The 15,573-nt window shown below is 53.1% G+C and overlaps 1 protein-coding gene across 2 annotated transcripts in view; it reads right to left on the bottom strand.

The window, feature by feature from the left end:
• HOXB3 (homeobox B3) overlaps positions 1–15,573 on the bottom strand; it is a 25,074-nt gene extending 9,501 nt beyond the window's left edge. The window contains exons 1-2 of one of the 2 annotated variants that reach the window (XM_045984504.1): positions 15,455–15,573; positions 14,255–14,432 (exon numbers count right to left, since the gene is read on the bottom strand). The gene's annotated coding sequence lies outside the window, so the exon portion shown is untranslated. Of the gene's footprint in view, positions 1–4,325; positions 4,431–14,254; positions 14,433–15,454 lie in introns of those variants that run through there. The other variant, XM_045984505.1, reaches the window with a different exon arrangement.

Here is a 15,573-nt window from a genome sequence, read left to right as displayed (position 1 = left end):
GAGGCCGCCACGATTGGAGAAGAAAAATGCAAGCTCTGTTCTCCCCGCACTTGAAGTGGAGGGGCGCGGGAGGGAAGCGGGGGGGCGGGAACCAGGGCAGCCACGAGGGTTCGCTAAGTGTCTCTCGGGGACCACGGAGGCCGCCTGGATGCGCTGACCGAGCGGGCGGCGGCGCCCGGGGCCAAGTCCGGAGACAGGGGCAGGCGGGCGCCTGGTTGGCGCTGGAACCCGTTCTGAATCCGGGGCCGGCAGCGTCTAGACTCAGCTCAGTCCCGCCCTGGCAGACCCTACCCGGGTGGCCTGGAGACAAAGGTGGGCAGACTGGAGAGGGCAAGAGGAGAAAGAGCGAATCTTGGCCAGCTTAGGGAGGAGGTGGGTGGCTGGGGAAGGGAAGGAGAAGCAGGCAAAAGAGAAACAGGGGCCCAGCCTACTGCAAGTGACTGGGCAGGTCTCTCCCGACAGATTGCATGTCTCTCTCCCAGTGACCTCTCTTTAGCAGACAATAACTCACCGGATTAATGACCAATCAGCGAAAGGCCTTCCGAATTGCCTCCAAATATAAAACCCCAGAGTCAGAATGGGATAGGGCCAGAGTGTGAACTTGCCAGTCCTTTGGGTGTCTTTTTCCCCCTCCTCCCTCTCTCTCAAAACAGAGACTCTGATTTCCAGAACCCCAAAGATGAAGTTGTGTCCATCTCTTCCCACTCCCCCACCAGAACTCATGCACCTATCCACACTTCCCAAGGCAGTCTGGAAACCTCTGGTCCCCTAGTGGCATCCCATATCCCTGACCCTACAAGAAACCTCCCTCTCACAACCCATGCAACTTTGGAGAAGCCCCCACTTCTTTTGAATTTTATCTACTTCCAGTTGGGAAAAGAGATGAAAACAAGGGCAAAAATAGGGTGGGGGTCACCTACCTCATAAGCCTCCTGTCTTGGCTGCCCTTGGGAGACACCTACAGTCTGTGTCACCCTGATGTGTCCTCTCCCAAAAAGAGAGGACCCAAAGACCCTGGGGTCAGGGTGTGGCTGGGGGACAGGCAGTGGACCACCATTATAGAATCCAAATTCTGAAACCACAATTCAGTCCCTGCGCTGGAGGAGGAAGAATTTCAAAAAATGAAATCTGGACAACTCCAGCCTCAGCCCAGTGCCTGGGAAGGAGAATGCCTTCATCTGTGAGGGGTAACTCCCCCTTTCCTTAGCACACCCCCCAAATGCCAATCCCAGTCCAACCCAGCTAGCTGGCCCCTCTCCACTGACTTCTAACTCAATTGCTCTCAGCCTGGGCTTCTCTGCTGAGAATAAAGACACCTTCAAGAGGAGGAATGGTCCAGATTCTAACAGATTTCCTAGAGCCAGTCAGAGTAACCATCCACTGCTCTGAGCACGTACAAACTCCCTGAATATTTGCAAACAAGCGTGCAGTAACTTCTATGCTCAGACACCCTCAGAACTCCAGGACACGGGACGCCTGGGTGGCTCAGTGCGTTATAGCCTCTGCCTTCAATTCAGGTCATGATCCCAGGGTCCTGGGATGAGCCCCGCATCGGGGCTCTCTGCTCAGCAGGGAGCCTGCCTCCCCACCCCCGCACCCGCCTACTTGTGATCTCTGTCTGTCAAATAAATAAATAAAATCTTTTAAAAAAAGAAAAGAAAAAGAAAACTCCAGGACATACAAGAGAGCTGCTCCCAAGCACTAGAGAGTTTCCCAAGGTCAGACCTAGGGAGAAACTCAGACACTGTCCTCTCCAACCCCTGCCATTGTTACAGACAGGGAAACTGAGGCTCACAGCTAGAGAGTGATTTGTCTCAAGTCCTACTTGGCATAGGCTCAGCAGTTGGGAGGCTTAGATTCTAGGCATTCCAGATTGGCTGTGTGATCTGAACTCCTTGGGCTTCAGTGTCCCCTCTGTAAAGCCAGAGCATGTACATGGAGGGGGAGGGGTTGGTCTAAATGATCTCTCAGTTCCCTTTTTGGACTGACAACTTGCGGTTCTCTGTGTGCTCATGTAAAAGTGAGCGACAATATAATCTCTGAGTTCCGACAATAAAGGGCACCACCTCTGCCAAAAGCAGAGTATTTTTTCTTGGAATTAAATGTTTACACCCCCACTGCTGAGCACCAACCCCAAGCCTGATTCTTCTTGCCCCCACCAAGGCTCATACACTGGTTTTTACCACCACTCTGTGTGTGTGCTTGTGTGTGTGTGAGGGGGATGTTCTCTATCTCCATCACCAAATCAAAAGTGCTATTTTTGGACACAGCAACCTGAGCAGTAAATAATTAATTTGTATAATTAGAGGAGGAAGGCTTTGACCTGGCAATTTTTAACCAGGAGTCAATGCACCCATTGTACCAGCCTGGCCTTCTCACCCGACCCCCAACTCTGCCCACACACCTACCAGCCTCCCCAGCTGCCTCCCCCCAGTTGGAGGCCAGCATTCCCAAAATGGCCAGAAAGAAGGTTTCAGAGTCAGACTCTGCTCCCTCCCCAAGAGAGTTCCATTCTCTGCCTTGCCCCCCCTACAGAAATCGGTCTGCTTGCAGCTACCCCTCAAAGCTCGCTTTTCCTACCCCCTAAATGCTCTGCGAGCTCCAGGTCCAGGCTCTCTGCTCCTGGGACACATGAAATCCACCTCCCCAGTTCAAGATGCCCCAACAATGCAGCGAGTTTGCATTTCAAGAAACTCCCATTAATATCAATTTACTTCACTGAAACCTCGGGTTCTTCATCAAGTTGATGATTTATGATAAAATCAATTAAATTACGGCCACTTAGGGCCCAGCCGCTTCCTCTCAGATTTCATTGGTGCGGGGCCCAAGTGTCTGGTGGAAAAATGCAAGTTTAGCTGGAGGCGAGGAAAGATAATTCTGCGGCTGAGAAAATTTAATGCAAAACAATTTCCAGGCAAAGCCAGGCTTCTAGACAGAAATGCAAGAGCCACCAATTGGCCTGAGGAAATAAGTATCTGGGGTCAAAATATTTCTCTCCCCAACCCCCAGCATCCTGCATGGCTCTTTTGCTCTGTTCCCCTTTGTGCTCACTTGCCCCTTCCCAAGCAGAGACTTTGGGAAAAATTGGAGCAGTGATGGTGGAACCCATGCCTGCCAAGGCCCAGGTCACACCGCTGAGCCCTGCTACCACCCCGGGCCTTTTTCTCCTCTCCTCCTCTCCTTCCCACGCAGTCATGCTCACTAATTCCTTAGCCTCCCATGGCAAAGTTAAAGGTTCAAAGTGAAGATCAGGCAGCCCATGCACATGGCCCAGAGGGGCGAGGGACCAGTCCAAGTGGACAGTCTGCCCATGGCTGTGGGCGGAAAGAAAGCACATTCCGGACCAGCACCACCCCATGGTGAGGGCACAGGGAAGCAAAATGTGTTTAAACTACCACATCACAGAGGACCAGGACCAGAGAACACCGAGCCTTCCTCCCAGCCCCCCCCCATGTGTGCCCACTCACAAAGCAACGCTGCACCCCCATGGGCCCCAGCCCGAGCGTACGCGTACCCCTGCGTGCAAACGCTCTCACACAACACACAAACACACTCCCACGTGTGCATGCTTGCACACTATCCTGATACATCACACAGACCCACCACATCCTGCGCCTGCAAAGGAACAGTTCCCACCATCTCCCCACATCTGGGAAAATAAATCTCAGCGAATGAAGCTGGCATCGCCTCCCACTCCTAGCAGAGGGGCTCCTCCCGCCTCTGCTCTGTTTGGTTTTTGGTTTCCAGAGCAGTCTGGGGATAAACATAGCTTCTCTGAAGCCATAAATCACCCCCTCTCCTACCTTCTCAGTTTAACACCCGGCCTCACCGCAACCCTTGTAGTTTCAGCTTCAAAAAACCCGCCAGGTGCTAAAAGGCTCACCATAGTGACAGCTGGACTGTGGGAGCAGGGCCCAGCTGTCCCCCCAACCCCCGGAGATGCCCCCGCATTTCCTTCATAACGCACAGCTTCCAGCTCCCCTGGAAAACCCTCCAGAGTCTCCAACACCCTTCCTGAGCCACAAAGCTCCTCCGCCCCCTAACCCGGTTCCTGTCCACACACAGGGTGGAGGGGGCCCGGCGTGCAACCCCACATTCCTCCACATTGCCCCGCACACGCCCGCATCCCTCTACCCCTCAGCACCCACCGGCCTCTTTCAGGTGCTCCCATCTTTGTCTTCCACGATTGGGATCCGGCCTCTTTCCTGACCCAGGAGAGAGACCTGGGGGCTGGGGACTCCCCTACACACACATACCCACCCCCACACACCCCCACACACACCCCTCGCCGGATCCCGGCCGCCAGGCTCCGCGCCCCCACTTACCTGTGCGGACTCCCGCTAGGACGCAGGCCGCGGGCAGCCGGGAGCAGCGGGCGCGCGGGAGCCGACTGCCAGGCCCGGGTCCCTGGGCCCCAGCGGGGGCGCCCCGGCCACAGCCCGCCGCATCGCGCTCGTGCAGACCCCAGCAGGCCCCGGAGCTGCGGGCGGCGCGGGGAGAGGCCCGGAAGCGCTCGCCCCCTCCCCGCCCCTGCCCCAGCCCCCGCCCCCGGCTTTGTTCGGCCCTCGAGGCCGCGGGGCGGCAAAGCGCGCGCGGAGGCTGCGCTCGGGGCGCTCGGGGTCCCGGGTCCGAGAAGCCCGGGCGCCCCCTCGGCGACCGCCCGCGTGCGGCTGCGGGCGGCCGGGCGCGCCTGGCACGCAGCCGGATCGGGGCTGCGGGAGCGGGCCGAGCTGCCGGGAGAGAGAAGCCGAGAATGACAGGGGGCACGGCGAGGCGCGGGGGGCGCCGGGGGCGCCATGGCGGAAGGCGGGCGCACGGGCGGCTCTTCAATGTCACCAGCGAAATGGGTTCCATATGTCCGGCCCAGCGGAGAAGGGAGGGGAAGAGAGAGAGTTCTGGGCAGGACGGGACGGGAGGAGGGGGTTGGGGGTGAGCAGTGGAGGGCGAGAGCAGGGGTGCGGGGGGAGGGGGCGGAGGGACGGATGGGAGAAGGGAGGTTTGCATTTTCCAGGTTCCCTGGAGTTTTCTAAAGCAGCTTAGGCTGGTAGGAACTTTCTTTCCCTTTTTCCTTTTTTTCCCCTGAAAGATGGGGGAGGGAGGAGATCAGAAAGGGTAGCATCCGTTTGTTCCCGCTGGGGCTTCATGGGAGGAGATGTGGATTGGAGGTGAAAGGGAAAGTTCTTAGGCGGCTGGCAGACCGACTTCTTCTCCCCCGCCCTAAAGAGGGAAAGAAGAGATCAAAACGGCCAGGGGGAAGAGAGGCCAAGGAAGGATTCTGGGGTCCAGGTGTGAGCGGCTGACCCCAAACACCACCACCACCCCATCACCCCCGTGGAATTTTGGGAGATTCCAGCCATTAAGTTACTGAAGGTGGTCCGCGAAAGAGGAGACTGCCCCGCTAAGACAGTCTTGGCCATTCCCTGACACTTGGGTTCCTACCCCAGCTGCCTCACACCTGATTTAGTACCCCCGACTAAGGGCCTACTCTAGGGGGCAGTTCCTTCTGGGTCAGCCCCCGGGCTGTGGGCAGCTGCCTGGAAAGAAAGCACGGAGTCTCCAGGAGCCTCCACGTGCCTGCCCTCCCCGAGCGATTGGGCTCTTTCAACATGTCTCTCTCTTCTGTCTCTCCCTCTCTTTCTCTTTCTCTCTCTCCCTCCCTCCCTCTCTCTCTCCCCCTCTGCCTTTCTAACCATCTTTGTTTCTGTCCCTTTCACGGGGCCTCTTTGTCTTCTCATACTCTGCCTCTCTGTCTTCTGTGAGTTTGAACTGAGCCCGTGGAAGACTTAGCAGTATCTCCAGAAATCACTTCTGGGCTCACTTATTAGGCTGCTCCTCTCCTTGGGGCAGTGTGGAGCCCTTGGCCTCAGGGCACTTTCATCTGCAGGGGAAATACATCCTTCCATCACAAAGACATTCTCTTCTACAGAGAAGGGGGCAAAGTGAGTGGTTTCTTTTCTAGTTCCTTCCTTCTCACTTACTCTCTGTGTGTGTGTGTGTGTGTGTGTGTGTGTGTGTGTGTGTGTGCAGGCGCCCGGTGCCCATCCAAGTTGCGGGGTTCCTTGTCCCAGGACAGCCTCCCTGCCACTCTGACTGGCCTTTGTCTTTATTCTCCTTGTCATCTTCTCCTTGGGCTCTGCCTTAACTTCTCCTCTTAGAAAAGGATCCTGCTGCTTGTTCTCTCTCTGGGGCCCTCCCTTTTTCCTTCATCCTCTCTCTCCTCATCTTTTTATCCAATTCTTCTGATGGCTAAAGCATTGGCAGCCTGGCTTCTAAAAGGCATGGGGATAAACACTACCATTACTAAAGAAGGACACCAGCAGAGTCTGGACAGAAGACGGACTCAGCAGCTTTCCGAAAGCCCCTTCCACCAAATACATTCTGCCTCATCCCCTGGACAGCACAAAAGCAAATGGGGTGCATATGTGAGAACAGATAAGAGCCAGGGTACTTCATGGCTAAGTAAAGCAAATATATATATATTCTTTCCAGACTTACTGACTTGAGAGCAGGCCTATATCCCTGGATAGAGGGCATCAGGCCTTTACACAGAGAGATTCTGCAAGGAGCCAGCAACTTAAAGATAATGATGGGGAGGGATGGTCTCCCCACTTTTTTCTCCGGGGAGGGAAGACTCTGAGTGTGAGTTGGGGAAAGGGAAGGGGAGAGGGTATCCCCAGGGCCAGAAGAGACAAGGACCTGAAGGAGGCTGAGAGAATGGAGAGGAAAAGAGGGGGGATCAGACCTCCATGTCATAGGCAAAGGCAGCAGGACGAGGGGAGACAGAGAAGAAGGCAGAGTTGGTAACACAGGGGTAGAGGCCTGTAGGACTGGTTCCCAGCTCACACCCTTAGTTCTGACCTGTCCCAGAGAGCAAATCCTTCAGCTTTCCCCTTTTGTTTCTCATCCTCCAAAACATGCTGAATTCAGAAGCTAATAAAACATGGGTCTACCCTCTTCCTTCTCCCTGTGTCCCTCCTCCTCTCCCAGGAAGAGGTAATCCTTCCCCCCTTTCTTAGGGACTCCAAGACTTGTGCCTAAGCTCTGGAATGCTGCTTTGGGGGCGAAGTCCGCCTCCCCACATTTACACCCCCCCACACACAACTTCTCAGGTAAGAGAGAAATACATACTCGCCTCTCACACTGAGTGTCTCTCACACTTAGTGTGTGTGGGGTTCTCCAACACTGAAAGAGGCCTGAAGGGCTGGAGCCCCCAACCCCTCAAGTCTGCTTTCCCCAGGACCTTCCCTCTTCCCCACACTCTCCAGTCCCATCAAAGCTGCCCCTGAATCCACACTCTCCCCGGTTCCATTTATCCAGACTAGGTAACACCACAACCATCCCAGCCTAGGGTCTTGACCTCTCCTTCTCTTTTTCCCTAAACCCTTTTCAACCCAGACTCCCAATCTGGGAAGCTTCCTCTACCCCCTACCCACAAATCTGCCGGTTAACAAGGACGGGGCTCAGCGCCCCTTGGAGCAGAGCATGGGAGCGAGCTCCTGGATGCTCCAGGACCGAGGCCTAAACTGCCACGCCATGAGGCTGATGCTATGAATAATTAACACCTGGGCACGGTGTCACTCTAATTTTTCTCCTCGAAGGTTTACACTAGCAGGCAGAGTTAAATATCATGGATAATAGTGCCTATAAAGTCGCTTGGCCGGGCTCCAGCCAGCAAAGGAAAAGCCAACAGCCTGCACCGTTCTTGGCAAAGGCTCTGGCCCTCTACTCCTCCTCGTCCACCACAACTTTGGGGTGCAGTATAGAATGTCCCCAGAAGCTACTTCTGGCTTTGCTCTTGACCATCAGGCTCTTCTCTAATGGGGAGGGCCTGGGACCCCCACATGAAACCCAAAGGGAAATTTACCAGTTCTCCTCCCCGCCAATCTGCACCCCATTTGCTCCCTCTTTGGAGGGGGACTTAAGGAGGGGAACACACCCTATGTCCTGGAACCCTCACCAGCTCTCTGGGACCACCTGATTCCGGGAGCATTTCTTTTCTAGAGAAACTTAGAGAACTTCTCCCTGCTTTAGCCCCAAACACACAGAGTCCCTCACTGCCTAGGAAACTTTCTTTGTTTCAGGAGGTCGAAGGAAGGCTACTGGGGTGTGAATTCATTTCCTTGTTTTGTTAGCCAGGAGGGTGGGGAGCCAAGGCTTTCAGCTTCTCTCCCTGCCCTTCACCCTCTGTCCCCATGATCTCCCCTCAATTTGGGGGGCTCTTTCTCCACTCTCAACGCCTTGCGATCCTACAGAGGGCAATCCTACAGATGACACTTCGGTACGACAACGGAATCCTTCCAGCCCCTTCCCACTGCTTCAATTTGGCCCCCATGGATGACAAAAATCTTTGCCTTCAACTCCAGCCATTTCTCCCCCCCCACACACACACACCTCTCCTGCCCCCAGGCCCCTTCTGCCTTCAGAGTTGGGCTCTTTACCCTGGGCTGGAGTCAGAGCAGCCAAACTCCTGGAAGGGAACGCCTGAAAAAAATGGAGCTCTGTCTGCTGCTTCAGGAATGTTGGCTCTCTCAGGCTTGCAAATATAATTTTTATATTAGGTCGTGGTCTTTGACTGGGTTTATATGCCAATGAGGCATTTCTGGTTTACCAAATTTATACAAATCTCGCCTTAATTGATAATCACAGATGCTGTAATTTAAGACCTCCAGCCATAGAGCTTTCATATTAACTGCTGATATATTACTGCAAATCGTCTGAAATAACCAGCTCCTGGGAGCAGAGCAGAGAGGGAGGAAGTGGCTCCGAGACCGAGTCTCTCCCGGCCGCAGAAATAGCCGAGCTTCCACATCATTTTCCGTGAGAAATGATTTATCGGAGACATGGCCATAAACAACACAACTCGCTCACAAACACACACAGACGCGTGTGCGCGCACACACACACACACACACAATGGCGGGCATGCCGGTCGAGAAGCTGACACCCCATATTGCTATAAATCAAGAAAAAGGTTGGAGGAGAGAGAGAGAGAGACAGACAGAGAAAGAGAGAGAGGGGGAGAGAGAGAGAGAGAGAGAGAAGAGGAATATTCCTAAAATCTCTATGCAATGCCTCAATGGGTATAAACACACAGAGCACCGTGTGAAGAGAAATGGCAGGAAATGAAGATGGCTATTTGTCACAGTTTACGACAATAACATTAATAACAAACAATAAATTTACATGGACATATAAGACGTGGTAGGTAGTGAGAAATCCCTTCTACTTACAATACCCCAGCCCGCGGTGTGGCTCCGGCTGCGGGGCTCTTTTATTGTTGCCTCCCTCTCTTTTTCTCTCTCTCTCTCCCTCTCTCTCCCCCTGTCTCTCTTTTTTTTTTCTCGGGGTACAGGCTTGTTTTTCAAAGGACAGTTGAATTGCACGTCAGAAACAGGGAGACCGAGGCTGCGATTTTCCTGACAAATACATATCTATTCTGCAACCTCGGCATTAATTATTTAATGAATCACGTGACCAGGAGGGGGAAGGGGGTCTTTCGATTTCAGACTCAGAGGACCACTGTGACCTTCCCCTTCAGGAGGAGAAATTTTCCTGCAAAATAGGTTCCCCCCCCACCCCACCAATGGAAGAGTAGTGAGTTCTCCTCCTCTCTCCTACGTTCCCATCTATACCTACCCTACCTATAGCTCCCTAACCTCCCCGCCCCCAGACACACACTTACCCACAGCCCACCTCTCCTCTCTCCCTTCTCCTCCTGCTTCTGCTTAGTTCGTGGAGGTGCAGAAATAGTCTGCAGGGGCGTCTGGGGGGAGGGGGTGGGGTGGACGCGGAGCCCTGCTCCAAGCCCCTGGATTTCTCAGCTCCCACTTCTTCTCTCTGCATCCTCTAAGCTCAAGATTTCCCCCCAACTCCGTTCTCTCTCTCTCACTCCTAGGATATTGATCTTAATGGGGCCCACTCCCCCCTTCCTGAAAGACCAACAACCTTTCTAAAGGGACCAGCTTCAAAAGAAACCCTTCTGTTAAGTCCAAGTTACATATATATAAAGAATGGGGCTTCTGGGTTTAATTCTCCTTCTGATCTTTTGTGGTACCTCTGGAAGGGGCAGAAAAGGGACAGGATGAAGAGGTGACTCCGGAGCTCCCACAGCTGAGAATAACCGCAAGGGGGACTTTTTTTTTCCCCCCGCCCCTGTGTTATTACCATCCCAGGGAATCAAATTCTAGTGACCAACTAAGCATACGCTCTAGAGACAGATCCCAGACTAAGGTGTCTACACAAAAGAAGTGGACAGTCAGTGTCTGTCTACCTATGTCACACCCCAAACCAGTGACGCCCTCCACCCCCAACACACCAGTGAAGACAGCCGAAGATTTCAACTAGAGGGAAAGGAAAGGGAAGAAAGAAGCTTTGAAGTTAGCCTGGGAGCCCCGGGGTCCCTATTTCCCAGGTGTTAGTACCCTGAGCTCCCAATCAGCAGACAATGGAGCCTGATCGATGGGGAAAGATTGGGGGGGGTGGGGAGGGAATCTCATAATAAAGGGTTAAACAGAGAGATGATAGGACCAATCCATTCCCTAGGCCTAGAGGGAGAAAGGGACACACACGCCTTCGTCCCAGATGTAAACAAAACAAAACAAAACGAAACCAAAAATCCCCCAAACCTTCACTTACAGCTTGGCCCCAGAACTTGCAGACCAGTTACAACCAGAACTGGAGTCCTGGGCCACTGGGAGGGGTGGGAGTGCAAAAGGGAGCAGTAAAGGCATTCCTGGAGAAGCCGTCCGCTGGGCACATTCCCAACCTTATCTTCAGCAGCTCCGGGAGCAGCCTGGCCTACGCCGTCAGAGCAGGCAGGATAGGAGAACAAGTTCAGCTTAGGGTAGGGGAGCAGGGGCCGAGGTGTCACCACTGGTTTGTCTGGAAATGTCCCAACCAAAAACAATTCAGTGGGGAGGTGGCTGAGGACCCAGATGCCTTACCAATTCCCCCAAAGAAACAGCCACCCTGCCTGCCGGCCCTAGTAAGTTCCAGCTGGGGCGGCTGAGCAGCCCCTGCCTTCTCCTTGGAATCCCTGCTCCTGACGCCCGGGTGGGGCGCCAGCGGGGCCGCACTCTGTAGGGGGGTGGTCGGCTTTGATTGTTCAGATACAAAACACAGACTGGTATTGAATTCAGCCTGCTCCCGATGTGGGCCCTGAGCCTGGCTCCAGCCCGGGCAGCTCCTTGCAAGATCCTGGCCACGGATCCATTACAAATGGTCCCCTATAGGAACACAGTCCACTAAAGTCTGAAAGAAAAAAAAAAAAAAGAGGGAGACAGAGAGAGATAGAGAGAGAGGGAGAAAGGAAGGAAGAAATAGGCAGGAGCACAGGAAGACAGCAATCTCTGAAACCGAGAAATTGTCTTTGAAAGCGAGAAATTGTCTTTAAGGACAAGAAAACAGCAGAATGACAGGAAGGCACGCCAGGCAGGTCCTGTTAAAATGCCCACACTCTTTTCGGATCCTGGGAATGTCCATGTTCAAATAAACAAGCGCCTGAGCGCGAGTGGAGCGCTTTCTTGCTGCCGATAAAGCGAACGTTCATTCTGCGAGAAAGGCGAGATTGATTTACGAATCTGAACGCTCCAGTTTTATGGCTGATCACAAATCCGTCAGCGCTCAACTCACGCTGGGAAACTTCCCAACTCTGTTTTCCAACCAGACTCCCTCCCCAGCGTGCCACTCTTCCCTGGGAGACCCACCACCGGCCCTGCTGCCCGGGCGGCTCGCTCGCACTTGGGCAGGACTGGGGCAGCCCCTCTGTCTCCAGAGGTGCAAGTAGGAGGGCCAGCGGCAAGGGCCCAGGGACCTGAAGGGAAGAGAGGGCAAAGATGAGGGGTGCCGCTGGAATTCTAGAAGGTGAGCCCATCCAACTGGGGAGCGTGCTGGAGGTGCTCAGCCCTGAAGAGACTGGGGGTCTAGGAGTGAGGGAATAGGGAAATCTCGAAGCTCTTGCCTCAGTGGTTGAAACCGTTGAATGAATCCCAATCTTCCCTTCCATTGTTTTCCTCCTCTTTCCCTTTAATGGACCCCTCACACAGCAGAGAGCAGCTCCTAAAGTCCCAGGTGACTACAGCTTCCTCACCTGGGCCTCTAGAGGGCCCACAATAGGTTATCTGCCCTTATGAGTAATGGGTGCACATCTGACATGAGCCCCAAAACATTTGCAGCCCAGGAGCAGCCCAGCCCCCTTTCTACTCACTCCCTCTCCTGCCTGAGACCTCCAGCCCCTACGTGATTTCCCCACTCAGGGACAAAGGAGATGGTACCAACAGATACTAGTTATTTCTTGCCTGAGTTAGAGTCCTCAAGGTACAGGAGACAATTTACAAAATGCAAATCAGTACCCGACACACATCCCAGCAAGGTTCGGTCTCTCCTAGTTTTAACTGAAGGAACATTTCCTCTCTTCCCAGCTGGAGTCTGTCTGTCTGTCTGTCTGTCTCTCTTTGTCTCTATCTCCTAAAATAACCACTGCTGGTGTGGATTTTAAGATGAATCAGAGTAGAATAGAGATTTGGAAAGGCTCCATGTTAGCAAATTCTCCACCCATCTCTTAAAATTAAAAGTTGCTAAAACTTTGGTTAATGTGGCAGAGCTGTTCCTGGAAAGGGGCAGAACAGCCTGTCCTGACCCTTCTCCCACTTCTCTTGCTCCTCTGGTGGGGAGGCAGCCATGGCCTCTGTGAGTCGAGGGGGTGGGACTGGGGATTAGGGGAAGAGGGCACAAGTGACTCTAGGATTAGCTTCCTAAACAAAGGAACTTCAGAAAATGGGTTGAGAAGCTGCGGATTTGGATCTGAGACCTGGAGAGAAAGTAGCCTCCAAGGGACTGTTGGGGGGGGGCTTCCCTCTCTTTAGAACCCAGAGGCTTGTTCCCTTAGCGCTCTGAAGCCCTGTGGACCTCTCCTTTCACCTCCCTTTGTCTTTCCTCCCTCAGCTCCCTCCAAGAGAAGGAGGAAAGGAGGGATGAGTTGGACATGGTGAGGGGGAGCGGTTAGAACCTGGCCTGGGAAAGGAGTTCTACACAGAGGGCCAGATCAGTACCCTACTTCCCTCCCCTATCTGTCTCCCTGAGCTAAAATTTTTACTCCTTTTCTCCCCAGTGGACAGTCACAGAAAAACAATCCAGAGATTCCCAGATAGCAAAGAAGGGGTTGGGGGCCAGAGGGAGATGCAGAAGGCGGGCCACACAACAGCCCGGGAGGGGCCCTCCCGGCAGAGGTCTGACTTTCCCTCCTGGGCAGCAGTCAGGAGCCAGGAGCAGCACACTGTCCAGTCTCAGAGAGGTCAAGGGGCTTCCGAGGTCATTTTGTGGTTCTAATACTGAGCTAATCGCCTAGAAAACGTGGCCTCTCCATGAACTCTCTCTCCTGCCAGCCTCCTGCCTCCAAACCCTCAGTGAGCCCCAGGGTAAAAGGGCCAGCACATTTTCAGGTCTGAGCCAGAGCCCACTGGCTCCCTCGCCCTCAGAAGCAGGGCCCCACAAAGGGGGAACAGAACCCCCAAAACAAGAGAGCAAAAGGAAACCAAAGTGAGCACTGAGCCCCCAGGAAGAAGGGGGGAGCAGAGTTGAAGAGGAAGATTCTGGCACCAACGAACCTTGCCTGTAAACGGAACAGTTTCCTGCTCCAGAGTTGCAAATATCTATCCAGAATCCCATGCTAGACACAAGAAAGAAAGAAAGAACAAAAGAAAGAAAGAAAACGAAGACATCTACCTATACCCAGCTCCAAGCCTGGGGCATTCCATCCAAGAACTGCATTCCATTTTTCCAGGAGGCGGCAGTGACATCTCCCCGGTAAACAGACATAAGGGACACAAGCCCCCAGTGTAGACAAGCAAAGTCACAGAACACACCAGCCACATGTGTGTGTCCCGAAACACGCACACTTGCACACACGCGTGCTGGAGCTCTCCAGGCCCGCCTGCATTTTCCGAAACCCGAAAAGCCCTTCTGAGCTGCCTCCCAAACAACATTCTCTGGGGTTTTTCAGGGGCTCTGACACCTCAGTCCCAAGCAGTTCAAACACTCTCCAGGTGTGAGGCCCCTCGCTCTCCCTCTGACCCAAGCATCCGTCATCATAAAAGGCAACAAATCTGACCCAAGCATCCACCATAAAAAACCCCCGAGAAGAAAGTTGAAAAAGGAAAAGGAGGCGAGAGAGAGTTTCTTCTTTCCTTTGTAAAAAGAGCTCATAAAACGATTAAAAAAAAAAAAAAAAAGACAGCCCAGGCGGGGGCTTTGTTACCTTTGCGCCTCTCGCCTCCTCTGGCCCGAATTCCGCGGATCCCATTCATGACGAAGGGCTGCTTCCAAACTGAGAGAAAAAAGTTTTCAACTTTATGGTTCCAAATTTTTTCCCCCTTGCAGATCCCGGAGAGCCAGCTAACACTTTTTTCCCCCAACAGCCGGTCTGCGGAGATTTGCTGTTGAATAATAACAAAGGAGAGAGGATACGTATTTAAAGAAAAGAAGTGATTAATGGTTTTCTGTATAATTCTCACATTTTTCTTAGCTCTTGTCTACACAGAATGGCTGTGAACTTTAAGCTCCATAGAAATCTTTTTTTATTCTATTCATACCTTCCAAGGAGCAGCTTTGATTTGGTTCTATAGAGACATTCCTGGGGGGGGCATATGCTTTTTAAGAACTATTTTCCCCCTCCACTAAGGCCAGCCGCATCCCTGGGGCAGCTTAAACATCACACCGCGATTCGACCAAAACAAAGCTCGCAGCTCTGAGCCTCCAGGTCTGGGCAATTTTTTTTATGAGGCTTCCAGAAGCATTTCCACGGGCCCGTTCTATACCCCTTTCCCGCTCTGTGGACACGGGCCCATGTGTCCTGGGCCCTACCCAGCCTCAGACTCCCAGGCGCTGCAAACGGGAGGAATACAAAAGAAATAACAATAAACGCGCTGGTAGAATCAGCTATGTTTATTTTCTGGAGGGAGACAGGACCGACCGGAAAGAAAACGACTTTTAATTGCGGATGCTTTTTTGAGCCCCAAGCTTTTTGGAGGCGGGTGGCAGTATCCAGGCTGCCACAGACCAGAGAAACCCACCCCCCACCCCAGGCTGGAGCCCTCAGACCTTAGCACTTCTCTTGGGTGCTGCCCCAAATCTTGTGAGGGTCATCGGCACCCCCAACCCCTTCCCCCACTCCATTCTAGGGGTGACTGGGACCTCAGAGACAGAAAGCTATTTGGTCCCCAGTCATACTTTCGATACTTTCTATGAGAAAGAAAATGAAAATTAATACAGGAGCAGGGCTTCACAAAAGAGGCCATTTGTCTTCTTGATTATCTATTTGCTTGTCAGAGTTTGAGCTATGGCACCGGCTAGCTCCTTTGTAATATAAAAATACTCTGAAAACCTGCAAACACCCAGAAACATCTGTGCAAAAAATTAGACTCATTAAAGCTTTAAACACCTCAGAGGAAAACGATACCTTCTTAGGCGGGAGGAAAGAGGCCGGCCTCGCAGAATCCTCCCTCCGAACCTTAATAAGCAAAGAGTCGTCTGTCTAGAAAGAGACAGCTTAACCGCATTTTATTTGCTTATGACAAA

This window comes from Meles meles, chromosome 18, assembly GCF_922984935.1.
Source record: "Meles meles chromosome 18, mMelMel3.1 paternal haplotype, whole genome shotgun sequence".
NCBI classification, from domain to species: domain Eukaryota; kingdom Metazoa; phylum Chordata; class Mammalia; order Carnivora; family Mustelidae; genus Meles; species Meles meles.
The sequence above is the reverse complement of the archived record's forward strand: the minus strand, read 5'-3'. Positions and strand labels throughout refer to the sequence as shown.